This window comes from Dama dama, chromosome 6, assembly GCF_033118175.1.
Source record: "Dama dama isolate Ldn47 chromosome 6, ASM3311817v1, whole genome shotgun sequence".
In the NCBI taxonomy this organism is placed as follows: Eukaryota; Metazoa; Chordata; class Mammalia; order Artiodactyla; family Cervidae; genus Dama; species Dama dama.
Window position 1 is genome coordinate 5,353,355 of NC_083686.1, and position 15,759 is coordinate 5,369,113.

Here is a 15,759-nt window from a genome sequence, read left to right on the forward strand (position 1 = left end):
GCAGGAACTCATCCCTCAATTTCAAAGATCATCAGCTAATGGCTAATTTATTTCATCCATATTTCCACCCACTTCCCCCTCTGTTATTATTATGAGCTAATCCTCAGTGTCAAAGCATTTTATCCATAAATATGTCCATATATATGTTAAAATAGTAAAAGTTCATATTCATAAACACTCAGAATTTGAAATGTGTTGAATATTGTGTAGTTTATTGGTAAGAATTCATACTTCATGACTTTCATTTCAACGTCTTATTAGTCATAAATTTAGACATGTTTTCATATGCTTATCCACCAGTAGAGATCCTCTTACATGAATAATTTGTTCATGTCTGTTACTTACACACCGCCATTAATATTTGTATTGATTTGAGGACATTTTTTGAAAGTTTCGTTCTTTGAAACCCCATGGACTGTATGTAAGCCTGCCAGGTTCTTCTGTCCATGGAATTCTCCAGGCAAGAATACTGGAGTGGGTAGCAATTCCTTTCTTCAGGGGATCTTCCCGACCCAGCTATTGAACCCAGGTCTCCCACATTGCAAGCAGGTTGCTTACCATCTAAGCCATCAAGAAAGCCCTTCAACTCTTATTGCTCTAAAATAAATCATTCTAAAACTGAAAAAAAAAAGTTAAAAACTCCTTTAAAAACATAGCCCTATTTTATGAACTTTGTGGGAGAATGTGAGGGTGGGATATTTCAAAAGAACAGCATGTATACTATCTATGGTGAAACAGATCACCAGCCCAGGTGGGATGCATGAGACAAGTGCTCCGGCCTGGTGCACTGGGAAGACCCAGAGGAATCGGGTGGAGAGGGAGGTGGGAGGGGGGATCGGGATGGGGAATACGTGTAACTCTATGGCTGATTCATATCAATGTATGACAAAACCCACTGGAAAAAAAAATAATAATAATAAAAAAAAAAAAAAAATAACGTTGCCATAGGCGATGGGGGTGGGAGGTGCAGTTCTTTATCTCTTTAGGGACGAAAAGTCAAATTACTGTGTTTTACAATCACTTGGAATACTTTCTGTCTTGTAGATTTGACACAAACTGGATACACAGTGAAGTTCATCTGTTTCATTTTACTATGTGTTCTTCCTTACTGATTTTTAAAAGTTAACTTTTGTCTTAAATTATGTAAATTATTTGCACGGCTTGAGAGTCAGATCTACAAAAATCCCTCATAGGTCCCCATTTTCTTTTATTTCTTCATCCAGCATTTGCTCTTTATTAATGTAAGGAGATATATACATCTATTCATATTCCCTCTGATTAAAAATAGAACACTATTCACATACTTTGCTTAACTTGCTTTTTCCCATGGTATATCCTGGTTCTCACTCTGTAATAGCATGTGGATAGATTATTTCTTGGGAGTCTATAAAGCTGTGTGTTACTGCATTGTATGAATACATACAAATTTTTTCAATCAGTATCCTGTTGATGGACATTGGTCTTTTTCCTGTTTTTGCTATTACAATTAGTTCTGCAATAAATATCCTTGAAATTATAATATTGTCTTTCCTTCCTTTATTTTGCCAGTGTATCTATGGTGTATATTTCTGAAAATTGTGTTGTTAAAGTCAAAGTTTAAATGCACATAAAATTTTCTTAGATGTTGCCAAATTCTCTTCTCTAAGAATAGTACCATTTTGTATTTTCATAAGCAATATATGAAAGTGCTTATTTGCCTGAAAAGGCTTGTCTACAGATTCTTCCCTGGTAGCTCAGTCCAGGAAAGAATTTGCCCGCAGTGCAGGAGACCTGGGTTCAATTGCTGGGTCTGGAAGATCCCCTGGAGAAGGGAATGACAAGCCACTCCACTATTCCTGCCTAGGAAACCCATGGACAGAGGAGCCTGGCAGGCTACAGTCCTAGGGTCACAAGAGTCGGACACGACTTAGAGGCTAAACCACCACCATAGGATTTTTACCAAACTCAGAAGAAGGTTTGAATTTGCTGCCTAGTAGTCAAGAAAAGACATCTCAATCAACCTGAAGCAGATTTCTCTTTTCATGAGTGAAATTGAATATTCATGTGATCGAGTCAATCCTGAAGAAAACCAACCCTGAATATTCATTGGAAGGATGGATGCTGAAGCTGAAGCCCCAGTACTTTGGATCACCTGATGTGAAGAGCCGACTCATTGGAAAACATTCTGATGCTGGGAAAGACTGAAGGCAGGAAGGGAAGGGGATGGCAGAGGATGAGATAATTAGATAGCATCACCAACCCAATGGACATGAATTTAAGCAAACTCCAGGAGACAGAGGAGGACAGAGGAGCCTGGCATGCTGCAGTCCATTGGGTCACAAAGGTCGGATGTGACTTAGCGACTGAACAGCAACATGATCAAGTCATTTCTATTAATTTTTCTGTGAGTCGTTTGTTTATTCTCTAGCTTGTTTTCTGTAAATTGTAGGTATTTACAAATTTTTTTTGTAACTATGTACATTAGCTGAGTGGTTCAAAATTGGGAAAGGAGTACATCAAGGCTATATATTGTCACTCTGCTTATTTAACTTACATGCAGAGTACATCATGCAAAATGCCAAGCTGGATGAAGCATAAGCTGGAGTCAAGATTGCCAGGAGAAATATCAATGACTTCAGATACGCAGATGACACCACCCTTACGGCAGAAAGTGAAGAGAAACTAAAAAATCTCTTGATGAAGGTGAAAGAGGAGAGTGAAAAAGCTGGCTTAAAACACAACTTTCAAAAATTGAAGATCATGGCATCCAGTCCCATCACTTTATGGCAAATAGATGAGGAAACAATGGAAACAGTGACAGACTTTACTTTCTTGGGCTCTAAAATCACTGCAGATGGTGACTGCAACCATGAAATTAAAAGACGCTTGCTCCTTGGAAGAAAAGTTATGACCAACTTAGACAGCATATTAAAAAGCAGAGACATTACTTTGCTGATAAAGGTCCACATAGTCAAAGCTATGGATTTTCTAGTAGTCATGTATGGATGTGAGAATTGTACCATAAAGAAGGTTGAGCACCGGAGAATTGATGCTTTTGAACTGTGGTGTTGGAGAAGACTCTTGAGAGTCTCTTGAACTGCAAGGAGATCAGTCAGTCCATCCTAAAGGAAATCAATCCTGAATATTCATTGGAAGGACTGATGCTGTAGCTGAAGCTACAATACTTTGGCCACCTAATGCAAAGAGTTGACTCATTGGAAAAGACCCTGATGCTGGGAAGGACTGAAGGCAGGAGAAGAAGGGGACAACAGAAGATGAGATGATTGGATGGTATCACCGGCTCAATGCACATGAATTTGAGCAAACTCAGGGAGATGGTGAAGGACAGGGAAGTTTATCATGTGGCAGTCCATGGGGTTGCAAGGAGTCAGACGTGAATGAGCAACTTAACAACAACAAATGTATGTTAGCAATATTCACAAGTATGTATTTGTTGTTCTATAAGGAGTTAATGATTCTTCCCTGGTAGCTCAGATGGTAAAGAATCTGCCTGCAGTGCAGTAGACATGGGTTCATTCCCTGGGTCGAGAAGATCCCCTGGAGAAGGAAATGGAAAACCACTTCAATATTCCTGACTGGAAAAATCCCATGGACAGAGGAGCCTGGTGGGCGACAGTCCATGAAATCTCAACAGTTGGACATGACTTAGCAACTAAACCATCACAACCAAGGAGTTAATATTTTCCCAATTTGACTTTTTTCCCCTTTGCTTTTGGCATCTTTAACATGAAAACATGTTTTATTCTTTTTATAGTTTGACATTTATTTATAGTTCTTTTGGATTTTGAATAATAAGAACATTTCTCTAACCCTAAATTGTAGTGGAATTCATTCATGGTTTTGTTTAGTACTTGTGTTTTAATTTTTTCACACTTAAATATCTTATCCATCTGAAATCTATCCTGGCGTATGGTGGAAGAAATTGATACATTTTTATCTTTTTCATCTGACTATCCAATGATATCAAAAAGTCGATCTCTCCTCCACTCATTTGAGAAGATATCTGTATCACATACTAAATTTGCAGTTGTAATTTTTGTCTATTTCTTTGTTTTCTCTTTTATTCATTGATACGCCTGTCCATTCACTAATTTTAGATATACCAAAGCTTGGTATTATGTTTCCATGTATGATAGGATTATCATCCATGGAGTTCCTCAGTTCCAGGGTTTTTCTGGCTATTCTTGCTTGTTTACAGTTCCAAATGGAATTTGTAATCCACTTGTATGGTTTGAGGAAAAAAAAAATCAGCTGATATTTCTATTGGGATTGTATTATCTTTGTAAGTTGACAGGCAAAAATAGCTTCTCTATATAAGAACAGTATGGTTTAAGTCTACTTTGGGGTCTTTGGGAGTTTTATTTAAGATATTAATGAATATTAATTATATAAAGCCATTCTCCTAGAGAAAGGAATGGCTATTCACCCCAGTATTCTTGCCTGGAGAATTCCATGGACAGAGGAGCCTGATGGGCTGCAGTCCATGGGGTTGCAAGAGTTAGACAGGACTGAGTGACTAACACTTTACTCTCACATATTATCTTAATGCCTCTGTTATATTAATATTCTGTTTTATTATGCAACTAATATAAAAATAGCACACAGGACCTTAGCAACAAAATCGGAGACTCTTCCACTCCTCAGGAATAAGAAGAGTGAAATTCATTGCTATGTAACATTTTGTTGGAAATATTAGTCATTGCAAATGTTACATACAATGGATTACATGAATTTCTTTATATGAAGATGATGGATATCACTCTTTTGAGGGCTAATTTTAGTGAAAATCTCTGGCTTTATTATTAAGGTTATGTATGTAATTTTTGCTTCCCTGGTGGCTCGGTGGTAAAGAATCTGCCTCCCAATTCAGGAGACATGGGTTTGACCCCTGGGTTGGGAAGAACCTCTGGAGAAGGAAATGGTGACCCACTTCAGTGTTCTTGCTTGGGAAATACAGTTTATGGGGTCATAAAGAGTAGGGCATGACTGAGCAACTAAACAGCAATAAAATATAATTTTTACATATGATAAGGAAATATCTAACAATTCTTACTTAATCATTTTCTTTTTATTTAATACATCAGTTTTTAAAATCTGTAAATGGATTTTGGCAATGTTCTTTCTGCATCTCTGGGAATAATCATGATTTTTCTCTCACGTGTTTTAATTTGATGAATTTTATAAAAATAACTCTTAGTAACGAACCACTTTTACATTCCTCAAAAAATGGACACATGTTTTTAATGTATAGTTTTAGTGGACTGTTTGCTAAGATTTCATTGAAAATTTTTAGTGTGAATATGTATTTTTCTTTTTGAACTTTTTGAATAATTGTATGAACTTTCAGTATCAATGTCATACTTACTTTATAAAGTGTATTTAGGACTTTTCCTTTTTACATTTAATTCCTAGTATCACTGGGATTGAAAAATACATATTCATCGAAGAGCAGTTTTACCATTCCAATTAACTAAGGCTGCCTATCCATTAAGGAAGGCAGATAACATCCCAGTTAACTGTGTAAGAGGCTTTGGCTTTGAATGAGGCTGAAAGCTTCAGACAGCCATGTGTCACGCTCCCAAAGCTAGTTTTTCTCATTTCAGAAGATTGGAGAGACAGAGTAAGTGCTCAAAACTATTAGGTATTGTGATAAGATGACCAAAAATTCATGAGCCTAGTGAAAATCACGAATCTGAAATCAAAATCAGCAAACACTGTCTGACAATAGGATGGAATATTTGAAACTGGGACTATTCTGGAAACTCCTGGGTGTATTGTTATGGCTTTTAGAGACTCTCTAATGTTTATATAACTTTAACATTTGCCATGTAAGAGGAGCAAAAAAAAGAGGAAATGAACTCACACTGAGAGTATTTACTGAGGCTGAAGGTTTGTTCTAAGGGCTTTTCTTACTTGATACTATTGAAATCAAACTAAGAATCTATGGGAGTAGTTATTACTTACCGGGGCTTCCCAGGTGGCGCTAGTGGTAAAGAAAATGACCGCCAATGCAGGAGATGTAAGAGATGACGGTTCGATCCCTGGGTGGGGAAGATCCCCTGGAGGAGGGAAAGGCAGCCCACTCCAGTATTCTTGCCCGGAGAACCCCATGGACAGAGGAGCCTGGCGGGCTACAGTCTATGGGGTCTCAAAGTGTTGGACACAACTGAAGTGACTTAGCACACACGCATGCATTACTTATTATCGTTCTTTTCAAGTGAAGAAACTAAGGTTTAGAGCTAAGAGACTTTAAATAAAATTATGAATTTTAAAAATAAAAATTATGAATTACAAATCATAATTTTTGGAACTGACAGAATTTTAAGAAACATTTTTAATTGAACTCACTTTTAACTACTAGATAAGGGATTTTTTTTTTGTTTTTCATTTCTGAGATTATTGGGATACTCTCTACTGGTAGCAGAAAATTTAGAAAACCAAAGTAAGAAAAACAGAAATAAAAGTAGTCTGAAATGCCACAGTTTAAGAAAATAAATTTGGGGTATCCAAGAACTTCTTCTGGTCAGATTCATGCCTATAAATATGCATATATATGCATAAATATGTATAAAAGTACATACATATATATACTTTTTAGCAAAAGTGGAAACACTCTACACATAACATCTTGTTAGTTTTTATTTTTTTAACTGAACAATACACGAAGGATTTTAAAGTTTTTGAGATTCAGCTTAAAAAATTCTTAATAACAGAAGTTTCCTTCTGGCTCAGATGTCACTGCATGCTTACTTGGGCATCTTTTCTGTGATCCCTGATTGCTCACCTCTGTTTCTCGGCCATTGCTTCTGAAGGACTTGTACACATTTTATAAGAAAGAGCAAAAGGGTTGAAGGATGGTTAAAGCAGTACCTGGAAAAGGTAAAGAAAGTGACAGTGTTAGACACTCAGTTGTGTCTGACTCTTTGTGATCCCACGGACTGTAGCCCACCAGGCTCCTCTGTCCAGGGGATTCTCCAGGCAAGAACACTGGAGTGGATTGCCATTCCCTTCTCCAGGGGATCTTACCCACCCAGGGATTGAACCCAGGTCTCCTGCATTGCAGGCAGACTCTTTACCAACTGAGCCACCAAGGAAGCCCTGTCAATAAATGTTTACTCATTGAATTAAAACATGCATGATGGGTTACAATTCTTGAACATGTGACTACAATCATTTCATCCTTTCTAGCAAGTTATGAGGGATGCCAGCTCCTAGGATGGGACCACTGCTGAGAAACAATTGTCATTATGTGATTGTTTTCATACAACTGGCCCCAGTACTGACAGGGAAAAGGTAAAGGAGTTCAGTGATCAGTGTGTGAAGAAGTAAATTTTTATGCCCTTTTTGTGTTTCTCTGAACCCCCAAATCTTTCTCAGCTAACAAACTTAATGGTAGCAAAACAAGTCATGGCCATAAACTAGCAGGTTCAGAACAGGATAATATAGAGATGAGCAATTAACATGAAAAGTACTTAATCTCAGTCTCATTCAAAGAAATGTCAATTATTATAAATTCATAAGTATGAAATTACTGTCATATGCAGTGTATATTTTGGTAGGTACTGACAAATTGCCTTTCAAAAGGCGATACACATTTATACTCTTTTCCGTGACATCTTCCCTGGTGACTCAGATAGTGAAGAATCTACCTGCAATGAAGAAAACCTGGATTTGATCCCTGGGTCAGGAAGATCCCCTGGAGAAGGAAATGTCACCCACTCCAATATTCCTGCCTGGGAAATCCCATGGAGAGAGGAGCCTGGCAGGCCACAGTCCATGGGGTTGCAAAGAGTTGGACACGACTAACACTTCACTCTTTTTTACCTGATAGCTTTGACCATTTCTCCACATTTACAGCTGTGCTGAATCTTTTTTGTTTCACTAATCTTGTAGAAAAAAAAATTCTATGTTGATTTTCATTTTCTTGATTTTAAGTGAGGTTAAATGCCTTTCCCCATTGTCACTGGCCATGTGTATGATGTGAATTGTTTGTGAAAATCTAATCTCTATTTTCTGTATTGTTTTCTTTCTCTTATTGATTTGTGAGAATTAAAGCTTAAGGTTATTAATCCTTCATTATTTATTTTGCAAATATTGTCATCAAGTGTTTCACTTACTGTTTATCTTGGTTTACTGTGCCGTGCAAACATTTAACCTTTTATCGCCAGACTTGACAATCCCCTCTGTATCAGCTTCTGAGTCTTACTTTGACTCTGGAATACTTTTGCCATTGAAATATTTTTTCCTATTGCCGTGTTATAAGAATTTTCACCTTTAAATATCATCTCTATATTTCTTTACTCGTAGCTCTTTATCTGGAATTTACCTCTGTGTGTGGGGTAAACTCAGAATCTCTAGCTAACTGTCATTTTGATGCTATAATATGCAGTGGAAAAAAAAAAACCACCACAATTGATTAATTCTCTGCTGCAGATATTGGATGGAGAGTAGCAAGATTGATTCATTAATAAATGCATACTGGAGCCTTTCTCTGCTCTGTTCCAGGCACTACTATAAATTCTGGGAACACAGAGCTTAAAAAAATAATCACTGTGCTTGTATGAAGCTTATATTTAAGTTGCAAAAGAGGTAAACACAAGACTGAACAAGAAAATGTCAAGTATCAATGACTACCATGAAAAATCAGCTTCATAAAATATGACCACGTGATGAAGAAAGACTGGGTAACCAATTAGGGAAAATTTCTCTGAGGTTGTTGTATCTAAGCTGAGATCCGAGTGGTGAGAAGAAGCAGGGCTTAAAGAATCTGAGAAAGATACCCTTAGACAGTAAAAAGCAGGCAAGACAAAAATTCTAAGGGTGGCTTTGTTGTTTGTTGCGTTTAGTTGCTCAGGCATGTCTGATTCTTTTGCAACCACAGCAAGAATACTGGAGTGGGTTGCCATTTCCTCCTCCAGGGGATCTTCCCGTCTCAGGGATCAAACCCACATCTCCTATATCTCCTGCATTGACAGGCAGAGTCTTTACCACTAGCACCACGTGCCACCCTTAGAGGGAAGGGCTCGAAGGGAGTTTTGTTGTAGGTCAGTCACTAAGTCATTTCTGACTCTTTGCAACCCCATGGACTGAAGTATGCTCACCTTCCCAGTCCTCCACTATCTCCCGGAGTTTACTCAAACTCATGTCCATTGAGTTGGTGATGCCATCCAACTATCTCATTCCTTTGTCTTCCCCTTCTCCTCCTGCCTTCAATCTTTCCCAGCATCAGGGTCTTTTCCAATGAGTCAGCTCTTTGCATCAGGTGGCCAAAGTATTGGAACTTCAGCTTCAGCATCAGTCCTTCCAATGAGTATTCAGGACTGATTTCCTTTAGGATGGACTGGTTTGGTCTCCTTGCAGTCTAAGGGGCTGACAAGAGTCTTCTCCAGCACCACAATTCGAAAGCATTAATTCTTTGATGCTCAGTCTTCTTAATGGCCCAGTTCTCACATCCATACATGACTACTGGACAAACCATAGCTTTGACTATATGGACCTTTATTGGCACAGTGATGTCTCTGGTTTTGAATACGCTACCTAGGTTTGTTACAGCTTTTCTTTCAAGGAGCAAGCATCTTTTAATTTCATAGCTTGTGATCACCGGCCGTACTGATTTTGGAGCCCAAGAAAATAAAGTCTGTCATTTTCCATTTTTCCCCAATCTGTTTGCCATGAGGTGACGGGACCAGATGACATGATCTTTGTTGTTTTGAATGTTGAGTTTGAAGTCAGCTTTTTCACTCTCCTCTTTCACCCTCATCAAGAGGCTCTTTAGTTCCTCTTCACTTTCTGCCATTAGAGTGGTCTCATCTGCATATCTGAGGCTGGTGATATTTCTCCCAGCAATCTTGATTCCAGCTGGTGCTTCATCCAGCCCAGCTTTTGCATGATGTACTCTGATGCTAGTTTGTAATATTTAAAGTCAGAATGAAGGCAGAAGTATTGAGAGAACCAAAAAAGTAGAAGTGGTCATTGAGGTAAATAGGATCCAGATGGTGCTTATCCTTGTAGAGTCTGGTAAATAATGAGATTTTAATCTAAGTGATGGAAAGACTGGAAGATTTTACACAAGGGCACTATGTGGTGGGAATTATAATTTGCATTTGTGTACCTGCCATTCCTGAAGCTGCCACTAGAGGGAGACAGGCAGAGTTGGGGCAGTCACAGTGCAAGTGGTCCAGTTCACATCCTTTCCCTTGAAGAACACCTTCAACTGAAACGAACTGCTTACAGAGGCGGAAATGTCCAGAAGGAGAAGAGACTGTGTCTGGAAAAAGAAAGCAGCCAGAAATGTTGTCTCGTTTTGAACAGGTGGATCTTACATGGAATTTTATAGGTTACTTTCAGAGATTGTTTCCAATAGCAAGTGAGAAAGGGTGTGTCCCCAGTACTAGGTTCCCAGGTGGTAAAGAACCCGCTTGCCAATGCAGGTTCGACGTAAGACATGTGGGTTCGATCCCTTGATCCCCTGCAGGAAGGCATGGCAGCCCACTCCAGTATTCGTCCCTGGAGAATCCCATGGACAGAGGAGCCTGGGGAGCTGCAGTCCGTAGAACTGCACAAGAGTTGGACATGACTGAAGCGACTTAGCACCCACGCGGGCCTGGGGTGCCATGGAAAACTCACGAGGTGGCAGGGACCCCGTGAGGGGCTTCTGGTGACTTCTCCAAGGCTCTGGCCCATGGCCCAGCAAGTCTGGGCTTTGAGCATTTTATCAGCGCTCCCAAGGCAATGGAATGAGAAAGGCTGATCTTCAGCCACCTCAGGAGAGACTGGCACATAAAGGCCAGAGGAACCATAGACCAGATAGCAATCAGAACCCTGTCTGCCAGGCAGGCTTGCCCTGGAACATCCTTCCCTTAATAAAATAAAGTGTTGTGTTAGTCACTCAGTCGTGACTGATACTTTTCAACCCCATGGACTGTAGCCCTGCACACTCCCCGGTCCATGGAATTCTCCCGGCAAGAATACTGGAGTGGGTTGCCATTCCCTTCACCAGGGGATCTTCCTGACCCAGGGATCAAACCCAGGTCTTCCATATTGGAGGCAGATTCTTTACCATCTGAGCCATGAGGGAACTGGGAGTCAAGTTGTTGCCAGCCACATGCTGGTGAGCAGAGCGTAAGTTAAAGGGAGGTGAGTGAGGAAAACAGACAAGGTTTCATCAGGCTTTGACTTTTCTTTCTTAAATATTTATTTATTTACGTTTGGTTGCACCGGCTCTTCACTGCTGCATGCAGGCTCTCTCTAGTTGCAGTGAGCAGGGGCCACTCTTCATTGCAGTGCACGGGCTTCTCATTGCAGTGGCTTCTCTTGCTGCCGACCACAGGCTCTGGGCATGCGGTCCCCAGGAGTCGCAACATGCAGCATCAGTAGTTGTAGCACCCTGGCTTAGTTGCCCAGTGGCAGGTGGAATCTTCCCTGGCCAGGGATCAAAATCATTTCCTCTTCACTGGCAGGTGAATTCTGAAACACTGTACCACCAGGGAAGTCCCAAACCCTTTGATCTTGAGTAATTATTCAACTTGACTGTTACCTTAAGCTGAATCCTCTAAACAGCAAAATTGTATGGCTCAACCTCTTTATAAGAACCATGTTGGGGAAGAATAAATGAGTAATCAAATTAGGTTCCAGTAGACAATGAACTTATTTTTAAAGCTACTGAAACTGATGCATCAAAATTCCCATCAAGCAAAATAATTGGGACTCTTAGATCATAATGTAGCAGAAGTTGAAACAAAAAATCTGATAAGAGGACCTTAATGGTGAAAGAGAAATGTCTTTAAGACTTTAAGCTCAGAAGAATATATGCCTCTCAAGGGAATGTGATCCGAGATCTGGGTCACTGACCACGTTCACTATTGAAGCTTGACACAAAGGGGAATTTTAAGAAAACGCTGTTACCATTTACAGGGAGACTAAAAAGGGCTGCCAAAATTTTTTAATTGTCTTAGGAAATGAACTGCTGCAGTAAGTACACACCAAAGGCAAAATTAAAATTACTCAGTGACTGAGAGAGAAAAAGTAACCAATACCCATTCCGGGAGTGGAGAAGTAAGTGACGACCTACAGCTTCTTTCCTATTTTTGTTAAGCGTTGCTAGTGTTAAGTGGGTGTTTAGCCAATAAATGACCAGTAGACCAGGAGGAGTCTACATTTAAAGCACTTTAGTAAATATTTCAGCTATTTCCTTGCATGTAGAAATGTATTTTCCATTTTTAAAGTAGAAGCTTCAAAGTTAATCAATGAAATGTGTGCCAGTATCGTGAGGTAATTATAGTTAAATTTGCAAATACCCCAACTATACTGCCCTCTGGCCTTTCCCCCAGATGACTGTGGTGGGCAAGAGGCAAATGACAAGGGAACCCATTTATATAAAGAACACATGGGATGGACTTCCCTGGGGGTGCCGTGGTTAAGACTCTGTGCTTCCACTACAGGGGCACAAGTTTGATCCCTGGTTGGGGACCTAGGATCCCACATACAACACAGCACACCACAAAAAAAGAGAAAACAAAAAAGCCATAGGACAGCTCTATTAGTCAAGGTTCTGCAGAGAACCAGTGGGACATCTACACCTATAGACAGATGTAGAGATAGAGATGGGCTTCCCAGGTGGTGCTAGTGGTAAAGAACCTGCCTGCCAATGTAGGAGACCCAAGAGACATGGCGTTCAGTTTCAATCCCTGGTCAGGAAGATCCCCTGGAGGAGGGCATGGCTACCCACTCCAGCAGTCTTGCCTGGAGAATCCCATGGACAGAGGAGCCTGGTGGGCTATGGTCATTAGGGTTGCAAAGAGTCAGACACAGCTGAAGCGACGTAGCACGTACACACACAGAGACAGAGATAGGTATAGATCCCTCTCAGGCAGAAAGAGATGGTGTTGCAGATGTCGTCCAAAGGCAGCAAGTCTACAGGAGAATTCTCTCTTACCTGCACACGTGTGTGCTAAGTTGCTTCAGATGTGTCCAACTCTTTTGTGACTCTGAACCCACCAGGCTCCTCTGTCCATGGGATTCTCCAGGCAAGAATACCGGAGTAGGTTGCCACGTCCTCCTCCAACAGATTTTCCCCACCCAGGGACTGAACCCATGTCTCCTGCACTGACAAGTGGATTCTTTAGCTCTGAGCCACCTAGGCCAACCTTTGGTTCTATTGAGGTCTTCAACTGATTGGACAGGGCTCACCCACATTACAGAAGGCAATCTGCCTTATTCAAAGTCCACCAACTTAGACATTAATCTCAATCAAAAACAGCCTTACAGAAGCACAGAGAATAATGTTTAATTATATATCTGGGTATCTTGTCTCCTAGGCAAGCTGAAAGATAAAATTAACCATCACAATGACCTACTTGTAAAGAACACTCTTGAGTAAGAACAGAGTCAGCCCAGTCTTCTGCACAGACTTCAGCACTGATGCTAATTTAGACAACTCAACTTGGGCACCATGATGAATTTGTTGAAGAAAGATACTTTTATAGCTACTAAATTTAGGGATGTGGCAAAGGAGAAGAGCCAGAGCAAATGTTCCTTTAGTGTGAAACAGACATGCCTGAGTCAGTTACTCCAAAGGATACAAATTATTTGACATCTTGGAATGCATTTCTTCAACTTCAAAAGAAACATCAGCATATAGGACCTGTCCTTCATCTATGGGTTTTTGGCAAGTTCAATTAGGGCTCACCATACATCTGAGAGATCATTTTAGAATGAAGTTCAATTTCCATAAGCCTCTTATTCTTTTCCATCAGAGGACAGACAGAATGAAAACCACAATCACAGAAAACTAAACAATCTGATCACATGGACCACAGCCTTGTCTAACTCAATGAAAATTATGAGCCACGCCGTGTAGGGCCACCCAACACAGGTGGGTCGTGGTGGAGAGTTCTGACAAACATGGTCCACTGGAGAGGGGAATGGCAGGCCACTTCAGTATTCTTGCCGTCAGAGCCCCAGGAACAGTATGATAAGGCAAAATGATAGGACACTGAAAGATGAACTCCCCAGGTTGGTAGGTGCCCAATATGCTACTGGAGATCAGTGAGCAATAACTCCAGAAAGAATGAAGAGACAGAACCAAAGCAAAAACAACACCCAGTTGTGGATGTGACTGGTGATAGAAGAAAAGTCCAATGCTGTAAAGAGCCATATTGCATAGGAACCTGGAATGTTAGGTCCATGAATCAAGGTAAATTGGAAGTGGTTAAACAGGATATGACAAGAGTGAACATCAACATTTTAGGAATCAGCGAAATAAAATGGACTGGAATGGGTGAATTTAACTCAGATGACGATCATGTCTACCACTGTGGGCAAGAATCCCAGAGAAAAAATGGAATAGCCATCATAGTCAACAAAAGAGTTCAAAATGCAGTACTTGGATGCAGTCTCAAAAACCACAGAAAGATTTCTGTCCGTTTCCAAGGCAAACCATTCCTTATCACAATAATCCAAGTTTATGACCCAACCAGTAATGCTGAAGAAGCTGAAGTTGAATGGTTCTATGAAGACTTAAAAGACTTTCTAGGACTAACACCCAAAAAAGATGTCCTTTTCATTATATGGGACTGGAATGCAAAAGCAGGAAGTTTAGAAATACCTGGAGTAACAGGCAAATTTGGCCTTGGAGTACAGAATGAACCAGGGCAAAGGCAATAGAGCTTTGCCAAGAGAACGCATGAGTCATAGCAAACACCCTCTTCCACAGCACAAGAGAAGACTCTATACATGGACATCACCAGATGGTCAACACCAAAATCAGATTGATTATATTCTTTGCAGCCAAAGATCAAGAAGCTCTATACAGTCAGCAAAAACAGGACCAGGAACTGACTGTGGCTCAGATCTTGAACTCCTTATTGCCCAATCCAGACTTAAATTGAAGAAAGTAGGGAAAACCACTAGACCATTCAGGATGACCTAAATCAAATCCCTTATAATTATACAGTGGAAAAGACAAATAGATTCAAGAGATTAGATCTGATAGACAGAGTGCCTGATGAACTATGGATGGAGGTTCATGACATTGTACAGGAGGCAGTGATCAAGACCATCCCCAAGGGAAAAAAAAATGCAAAAAAGGTAAAATGGTTGTCTGAGGATGCCTTACAGATAGCTCTGAAAAGAAGAGAAGTGAAAGGCAAAGGAGAAAAGGAAAGATATTCCCATTTGAATGCAGAGCTCCAAAGAATAGCAAGGAGAGATTTTCTTATCTTCTTAAGTGATCAATGCAAAGAAACAGAGGAAAACAACAGAAAAGGAAAGACTAGAGATCTGTTTAAGAAAATTAGAGATACCAAGGGAATATTTCATGCAAAGATGGGCAAAATAAAGGACAGAAATGGTATGTACCTAACAGAAGCAGAAGATATTAAGAAGTGGCAAGAATACACAGAAGAACTGCACAAAAAAAATCCTCACAACCCAGATAATCACGATGGTGTGATCACTCACCTAGAGCCAGACATCCTGGAATGCAAAGTCAAGTGGGCCTTAGGAAGCATCACTACGAACAAAGCTAGTGGAGGTGATGGAATTCCAGTTGAGCTATTTCAAATCCTAAAAGACGATGCTGTGAAAGTGTTAGTCATGTATGGATGTGAGAGATGGACTATAAGGAAAACTGAGCACCAAAGCATTGATCCTTTTGAGCTGTGGTATTGGAGAAGACTCTTGAGAGTCCCTTGGACTGCAAGGATATCCAACCTGTCCATCCTAAAGGAAATCAGTCCTGAATGAATATTAATTGGAAAG